The sequence below is a fragment of the Clinocottus analis genome, unplaced genomic scaffold (assembly GCF_023055335.1).
Source record: "Clinocottus analis isolate CAN_PGR_092001 unplaced genomic scaffold, fCliAna1.0.p SCAF_11, whole genome shotgun sequence".
Taxonomy (NCBI): Eukaryota; Metazoa; Chordata; class Actinopteri; order Perciformes; family Cottidae; genus Clinocottus; species Clinocottus analis.
The window spans coordinates 9,396,420-9,405,439 of record NW_027175832.1 but is presented as its reverse complement, the minus strand read 5'-3'; positions in this window follow the sequence as shown (position 1 = coordinate 9,405,439).

The window sequence follows — 9,020 nt, the reverse complement described above, 5'->3', positions numbered from 1 at the left end:
CTCCTGCTCTGAGAAGATGCACATGCAAATTAACTTTACTAGTCCAGCAGGTCCAGTGGCGCAGGAAACATTCAGGCGACGACCTGTTGAGCTCCTCTCTGTTCCTTCTCCTCTCTTCTTTTCTCTCTCTTTTCTTCTCCCTTCGTCATGTCCTCCCTATCTCCGTCCGTCTCTGGCCCCGTTTTTAACTGCCTGACATCTCCCCCCCCCCCCCACCCTCTCCCGCCCCTCGTCACTCCCTGTGTAATTACTGACTCCCCCTCCTCTGGCACTCCACAGCACAGCAGACTTGATTTTCTCTCCCCTTTTTTCTTTCATACAGGCAGATTAGAGAGTTAGTTCACTACTCCCCCCCCCCCCCCCATCTGTGTGTGTGTGTGTGTTCCCTGTGTCGTATGCTTGCGGCCTCTCGGCCTACCCCCTCATGTATAGCATGTCAGGTCTAATGAACATTGAAACACAGATTTAGGATAACCATTGCTGCTATTAAGTGTTGAGCAGCTAATACAGCAGACATGTCTGACTGAAAGCAGCTTGAGGAAAACACCACAACGTCTTGACGTCTCAACCTCTGTGTAGGTCTCTACTAATGATGAGTCATTTGGTGAGATAACAAAGTACTATATAAAACCACAATAAGTGAGCCCGGAGATCATTGCACAGGCATAGGCAGGGATTCATTTTCACAAGGACATGAGGTGAAGCAAGACTCCTTCATCTCTAGTCAGCCATTTGTCTTAAGAGTAGACTGGAGTTTGGAAAATGGGGATGCTGTAAGTGATGGATGAACTGCACAATGATTTCACTATTAATACTAATTATACTGATTGTAGGTTAAATATACCGAACAGATCGGCCAAAAATGTATTTAAAGCATGCACCGCCTATTCCTTCTTCCTGTTTTATTTCGCTGTTATGAACATGTACAGTTGAATAGGAAGGAGGGGGTTTATTCTTGCTCACTGACGTGTGTGATTGTGGATTTAGATGAGTATGACTGTTGCATTTACCATTTCTCCTCCTTAGCCTCTATCCATTCTTTTTTGTATATTTAACATTTTAATTTAGTGTCTAATGTCAGTTTCAAATTGAAGAGGCAACTCCTTTCTATGCCCGAAATCGCAATATAAAACAATATTCTTCATGTGATTGAACGGTAATATGGAACTTATTGCTCCTCATACTGAACTGTGAGGAGCACGTCACTTCCTGAGGGAACCGGTTAGAGACGCTTGACTGGTAATCTGTGACGACTGTGTCAGCCATGGTCTGTTATAAACATTGGTATCGCTACTGCATTGCATTGTGGGATCTTTATGACGGTGTAGTGTTTGAGTGCAGTATTTTTTACCAAATTGTTTCACCAGAAATAATGCAATCAGTTCTATACAAGGTTTTGGACATGTTAGCATACTAAATAGCATGTTAGTATGACGTGTGGCTCAGCTAAGGTCTACCATGCCACTCACCAACTCATAAAGACTTATAAAGTTTGGCATTTTGCCCGTTTCGTCATCTTGTTAACCTAAAATGACGCGAGAAGTGGGAACTAAGTATAACAGCATGCTGAAAAGGATATATTTAGGCATTCAGCATATTACAATTAACTTTCATGAACTTGACTGTGAAAGGAGGCACAGACAACTCAGTGGTAGCGACCTGTCAATCACAAGGTATGTGACTATAAATGGATCATAGTTTACTAAATGAACATCATGCTGTACTGAAGAAGACTTGAAACTAGAGATTGAGACCCAAAACTTTACTATAGGTAGAAAATTAAGAGAGAAGTAGAGTCATTTCTCTACACAATCAGACTCCTCTCTTTCTTTTGCAACCAGAGGAGTCGCCCCCTTGTGGCCAGTAAAGAGTGCAATGCCTAATGTCTGTAAACCCATCTCCACTGATTGAATTGAATAAAATTAAACTTTACTGAACCGATGTAAATTCACTTAATTTCTAGGTTCCGATTTGTTTTAGTTAGAACACATGTTGATATAGGAAAGCTGAAATTATACTATTACGGGCAGATGCATAAAATAAATAATCGCGAACTGACCAAAAATTAAGATCGAGGATTGGGCCAAAACCAATACAAAAGGTTGGATGGAAGCATTTATAAAGTGGACTTTCTCTCTGCTGCAGCTGACTGACCAGGAAGAGAGGGTCAGAGGCCCCATGTTGGGGATGACAAAGGGATGCCTTTCAGGATGCCATTGGAAAGACTACAGAAAACAACCAAAACGCTTGAGATGATTCTTTAATAGGTACTGTTTCTCCTCAGGTGAAACTAAAAGGTTCACATCACTCATGAGAAAAAAAGATGGGACAGAGCATCAAAAAGTCTTGACTTGTGCCACCGCAGAGATGAGATCAAAGCGTCTCACACACTAGTCACACTGCCATTGGCTTGGTCATTGGGTTGCTATTTTCTGAGTGTGTGCAAAGAGGGACAATCTGATTGGCTGAGGCCAGCGAAAAGGTCCGCCATGGCCCACTTGTTGACTGCTCACGCACATTGTTTTTGTTCCGCTGGTTGCTCAGCTCCATGAACAATATTCATGACACGTTGGCTGTGTTGTTTATAAATCACAATACATAACTACTGCACATGAGTATGAAACTAATGCTGTGTTCACACCAAATGCGTCAAGATTTCGATGCGCATCGAAAATACATTCAAAGTCAATGCACAGCGTAGAAGCTGCATGACGCGTACTTTCCACAGAGCAGCTCCATTGACGCGTTGAGGCAGCACGAACAGTAGCATGAACATGAGCATGTTAGCCGCGGAGCGTACGACGCGCAAGTTCAAATTTCCCAAATCCGGCAGCAAAAACGCGTGAGTCATAGTTGCGTCAGCCAATCAGCGTTGAGATGTTCTGCTCGTCACCGCAGTCCTGCCGGTGTTGAATCAAACTTCTGCCGGTCACATTGAAGTAGCGCTGATAGCGCCCGTCATTCAGATGCTGTTATAGGACTACGGATAATATTATGAACCCAGAAACTATGGAGTTGGATGTTCCCACGTATGTGGAAGTTACACAACAAGTATGAAGCAGAACCAGTGGTTATTTCCATGGGGAATGACGGAAACGATAAGTAGTTTTACAGTGATAAGCCAGAGGCAGTTCCTGGACTCGGTGAAATTCACTGAGCTGTGTGCGGCTGCAGATGGTGTCATGAACCCAAACGCCAGGGCGTTTGATGTTCCCGCGTTTTTGTGACTTCCACAACAAGTATAAAGTAGAAATAGTGATTATTTCTTCTATTGTCAATAGCAAAAAAGATTGCTATTTTCCCGGAAAGAAGCCACGAAGATCAGCCACGCACCCTTTGTGGCGCCGCGATTAGTCATGTTGCATTTGGTGGAAAAACACATCTTTTGATGCGCGTCGAGATATGCAGGATATCATTATAGAGAGTGCATGTGGCGCTTTAGGGCCTCGGTTGGGAATCATCGATTCATGTACTTCATGGTTTTCGGATTCTTATCCCTGTGATATCACCTTCCACTCCACCTTTCATTGCTCGCTCTCCTACGCTGCCTTGTCCGGGGGGTTGTGGTTTGGAGCGCTATCTTGATGAGATCCTGGGGAGCAGTGCTGGTCAGAGCACACTAACACATAAACAGTCGTGGGAGGATAGGGTTGAGGTGGTCTCTAATGAAGCAGATGATAGGTTTAAGATTTAAAGAGGGTGAGGGCTTGATTAGTCATGGATTAGCCAGGGATAAGAGGGTGTGGAATGGGATGGGATGAGGATGAGTTGGAGGGGGTCAGGAAGAGAACAAGGAGTCACCTCTGGCACAGTCATACCAACCAACCTTCTTGGTCTCCAACCACTTACGAGGAGAATGTCAGGCTTTTCAATGGCTCAAGGCTCCACTGTGTTAACTAACTAGATGCTAACTTTGTCCGTCTTTTAGGCTGGTAGTGTATATGGGCCTTATAGGAGTGGCGAGAAGTTAAAAAAGTCAGTCTTAATATAAACATTTCAATTGGTTAAATTTACACAGAATTTTACCAAACTGCTGAATCACTTGAGAGTTTGGTCAAAGTAACATAGCAATCTTACAATCTTCATATGGCTAGTTAAAGTAAGCCTGTGTCTGTGTGTTTACTAAGCCACTAGCAGGAGTTATACAATTGGATAGTTAGCTTTTTTTTAATCAAATCCAAATTGATAGGATCAAGACAATGACTCCTACTTTAGTTTCGTCCTCTCCGATGGTAACTATACCAGCCGCAGGAGAGCAGGTTGCTCTACAGACCTTCAGATTCTGGCTGCAGCAACTATCATTCAGCCAGGTAATGCAAATCTTTGTAACGGTAACAAAGAAAGTGTGATCAGACGAGGGTTGGCACTGGCTGCACAATGCGAGTTGCTCCAGTTCAACCGCCAACCGAAGGTCTGTCTCTTGGAGCCGCCGCTCAATCTCCTCCTAGCAAAGTATGTTAGTATCCTTGTGGCGGGGAGGACGAAGAAAAGAGTTGTTTACTCGTTTCTGCCTCTTTTGAAACGCATTGAAACCGTGTAGCTTCAAGGTGATTGGAAAGCCCTTGGGACATCTCTACTTCCTGGTCCTCTCATGGAGGACAGAGGACAGACTGGACATGACAGTGACTCACTATCGCCTCTTCAAGCACAAATGGAACTACAAGACAGGAGGAGCGGGGCTGGCTGGTTAGCATGCTCATTGTTGTGCAGATAAAGTACATCTGAAACACAAAAGCTGTATTTTTAACCTCTTCCCATTCTTTTGACAATGTTAGTACATTTTTTTTGAATGTTTCAAATTTTAATCATGGTTGACAATGCACTTTTTTTCGACAGCTATCCCAAGTAAATGACACATGTCACAAAATGCAAATACATATCTAAAGTTAAAGTAAATTGGCCATATCTGAGCGTATGAATCAAGTGACAGGATGCATATTAGGTGTCGTCAAAAAACAAAAAAAGGAAGTGGGCCCTTTTGTGTTCAGCTGCTGTTGAAAAGCTGCCACATTCTGCTTTGCAGTCATTCTTTCCATACATGGTGACCCCGTTTAGGGCCTCTGGATTCCAGGAAGAGTAACCCCATCACCCTTCACCTCTCTTTCTCTCTCTCTCTCTCTCTCGCTCTCTCTCTCTCTTTCTCACTTGCCGCTCTACCTAGAAACTACCCCAACAACAAACTTTAATTGGTTTACTGTCACGGTCAATCACCCGCATATAATAGGAATAAGTGTCTTGGAGAGACAGAGGGGTCACCATGAGACGCTGAATTTGTAATATTTTTTAGACACTGTAAGATTTATTATTATTATATGAAATACATCCATTTGAGTTCCATGCAGTTATTAGATGGTCATTATTTTACCATAGAAATATGAGAACGTCAAAACCAGCCTAACAAAGGAGACTACTTAAGTGGACACACGAGTCCTGTCTAGCGCTCTGGCACCACCCTGTGGCCATAAACAGCACTGCACACAGGCTTGAGTAAAGAACCAAATGGCCCATGGTATAAACGCTGTCATGTTATCTTCATAGAAATTACCAAGTTAGAGTAAGTTATGAGTAGGATCTTGTAAGAAAAAGTAGTTGCACCAAAATGTATTTAACTGGTTTAGTGTGTTAAATAACATCCACTTTGAATCATTTCAAATGCACGCTTTACATGATGGGTGGTGTTGAGGAAGAGGTACTTAGGAGTTGGGGCTGTGTTGGGTACGTCAGAGAAAAACACGAGTTGGGAAACCTCTGAAAATATTTCACTTGTTTAAAATAGTTAATTACAGTCACAATAATTTACCCAGACAAGACGTCTGTGCCAAATGAAAGGGTGTATTGGCAAGAAAGACAGGAAAGTGTTTCTGTAACAGCCGGTTCAGACCCACAGTCCTGCTCAAAGATGCCCGTGACGGTCTAAAGCTGTTACATAAGAATTAGTTCACTCCTGTTTGTGTGTTCAGAAGACCTACGTGTGCATTTGAGGGTGCAAGTTGGTGTGCTCTGCCAATTGGAGCGAAAGAGGTTTTTGGCCTACCGGCCAGTGATTTTGTGCCAAAACAACACAGGAATCCATTTATTGAGCGCTAAAGATGCTAACAAAGTGGGTTTTCTTAACATTGGTTACTTTTTTCAGTTAAACAAGCACAAGGTCATCTGTCCCACTCAAAGGGACTTTTTGTGTTGTTTTTTTCTTTTTCTTTTTTTTCTTTCTGTTGTGTGAGTACATGTGACTACCCACCTCTCCCAGTAGGTTTGATTGACACATCCTCTCAACCAACCCTATATGGCAGGAACGCGTGTGGGCGGGCTGCAGACGTCAACAGAGAGGACCTGTTCTCAGGTACTGGTAAACCACACACACATTTTCAGATGCTTGCGTACAGCCACTAGGCTGCAGTCAAAGAGGCCTGTGTTGCAACGCTGCTTTTCTCATCCACATCCCCCTCCCCTCTCTCTTCCGCTCCTCCAAGACATGTTTTCATTTCATATTTCTAGGCCATGTCCAGTTAGGAAATAGTGTTGAGTCAGTACATTTATAAGCTCTGATGGGAAAGATCAGACAAGAGTTGGCCTCGTCATACATGTGGTAAGTCGTTCTGCACATGAAGTCTAAATTCAGCCACTGAAGCCGCCGATGTGCATTAATGACACGGCCGTAGTAAAGAGTAAGTATAAAGTAAGGGGTGTTTGATTTCATTTTACAATTTTTGCTACTTAAAACTGCTTAAGGAAAATACCGGTCTGCGATGTGGGTTTGATTGGAGAGTGACACTAAAAGGAATATATGAGGCACAAAACATGAATAACACAAAACACAACAAAATCATATGATGATAGAACATTATCAACCCCTTTACACAGACACAAATCATGACGAGGTCAATTCATAAGGTAGAGGAAAAATAATTCAGCATCATAATATTTTATAACTCCTCTAAGTTGTATTTGGGAAGAAAAAGGAACTCCTAAAAAGTGCATCTGTTGGTTTTGGCGTAGAGGTTTGTTCCCCTGACATGCAGTTTCCAGCTACGTCACTGAGGGGCAGCAGCACTTCCTCGAGGTGCTGCTGCACACATTCAAGGTTCAGTGGGGATCGGGCGAGCGGGATAGGACCCGTCAGTCCGATCGGTTCCCCTTTTGTGTTCGTGACATGCCTGGAATGTCGGAGATGATGTTAAGACGTGCACACGCGCAGACATGCTCAATGACGTGCGCGCGCACACACACACACACACACACACACACACACACACACACACACACACACACACACACACAAACACACACACATACTCACTCTCACTCACACTCTCACACTCTTTGAACCTCTCGCTCAACCTCCAACCCCGATGAAGACAAAGGGGACTACCTGCAGGCAAAGGGGCGGAGAGGCCTGGGAGAGATCAGCCTCCATCAGTTCTCCTCAGAGGAAGTACAAACAACAGATTACTGGGGCCAAAGTACAGTGTGTGTGTGTGAATATAATGAATAGAACTATTAAGCCCTGTCTGTAGGAGTATCTCCATACACACCTGCTGTGATGGAGGAAGTATTCTGATAATTTACTAAGACCATGATGTAAAAATACTCCACTACAAGTAAAAGTCCTGCACTCGAACACCTGAGTAAAGTAAACGTATTATGATTATCAGATACTTAAAATCAAAAGTAAAAGTCTGATGTTTCTGGATTATTATCACTGCTGCATTTAAGTACATTTTGCATTAAACAGCTGACCAAAGTAGCTTTTTAAAGAGTTTATGCATCTTAAGAAGTGGCGGGATTTTTCTCAACACATCCAGGAACACTTCAGCTTCTCATGAGCATTCGCCATCAACTAATCTAGAGGTACGTGGTTTTCACTTGGCTAGTACGGGGAGGAGAACCAGCTCACCTGTAAAGCAGCTAGGTTTGTCAGACAAACATAAAAAAACTTACAATATCTGCCTCTAAAATTCAGCACATTTGAAGTATACTGCAAGCACTCCAGTAAAAATACAAATATCTTGAATTTGTACCTGTACCTTGATGTTTCTGCTAATGATCGCAGCAAAAATCAGTAGAAGCAATGTGCATCATTTTAATCTATATACTTTTTGTGATCATTTTTAGTAGCGGCCCTTGTGAACAGTTGTTTGTTTTTTTAATATTCCTATTAAAATCTTTTTGTGGCAAGTTAATATCTGCAGCATGGGAAAAGAGGGGGAGGATGTGCAGAGAAAGGGAGCGACAGAGGAGGAGGGGGAAAGAAAAGAAGCAGGCACGGACAGGAGCTTCTTTAGGACAGAGGACAAGAGAAGAAAGGAGGACAGATAAGTGGAGGGGAAAAGAAAACAGGAGAAAATTGGGAGTCAGAGAGGTTATCAGAGCTTGACCCCTGTGGGTAGGATTAACCCCAAAAACTGACCCGCCCCCAAACACACACAAGGACACGCCAACAGTTACCAGACGAGAACGCCGCAGGCCAAACGTTTGATACCGCTTATCTGATCTGTCTCTCCAGACGGGTTGGTGTCTTGTATTGGAGAACACAAATGTGTTTGCGAGGCTATTTTATCTCTTTTCTTTTTTTTTCTATGTGCGACATTGGCAGTGGATCACCAGTTTGGGTAGAAAAAGCAAACACAAATCTATTTGAGGGGAACGTAGCACCAACAAACTGCTCCGTTAATCTCTCAAACCATTAAATCAATTTCTGACCTGTGTGCTTTGGATGAAAGCTTGCGTCGCCAAGATTAGGACATTTTTGGATAATGACCGGAGCAGACATCCAGCCAATCCCATTAAAGAAGTCACGAGGCCTCAGTTAGACACACAGCCGACAAGTCCAGAATGTGACTTGCTAATTCAATTTATCTAACTTTCATTATTTTAGCAGATTACAACGCAGTGTCTCAACGTTACTGAGTGCTTTAACTCGAGGACTCCAACGTTAAATGGACCATTCATCCTGCTGAAGACACCAGACACAGTTATCCAGCTATATCTGTCTCGTTTCGCTAACGTCAGCGATGCCGTAA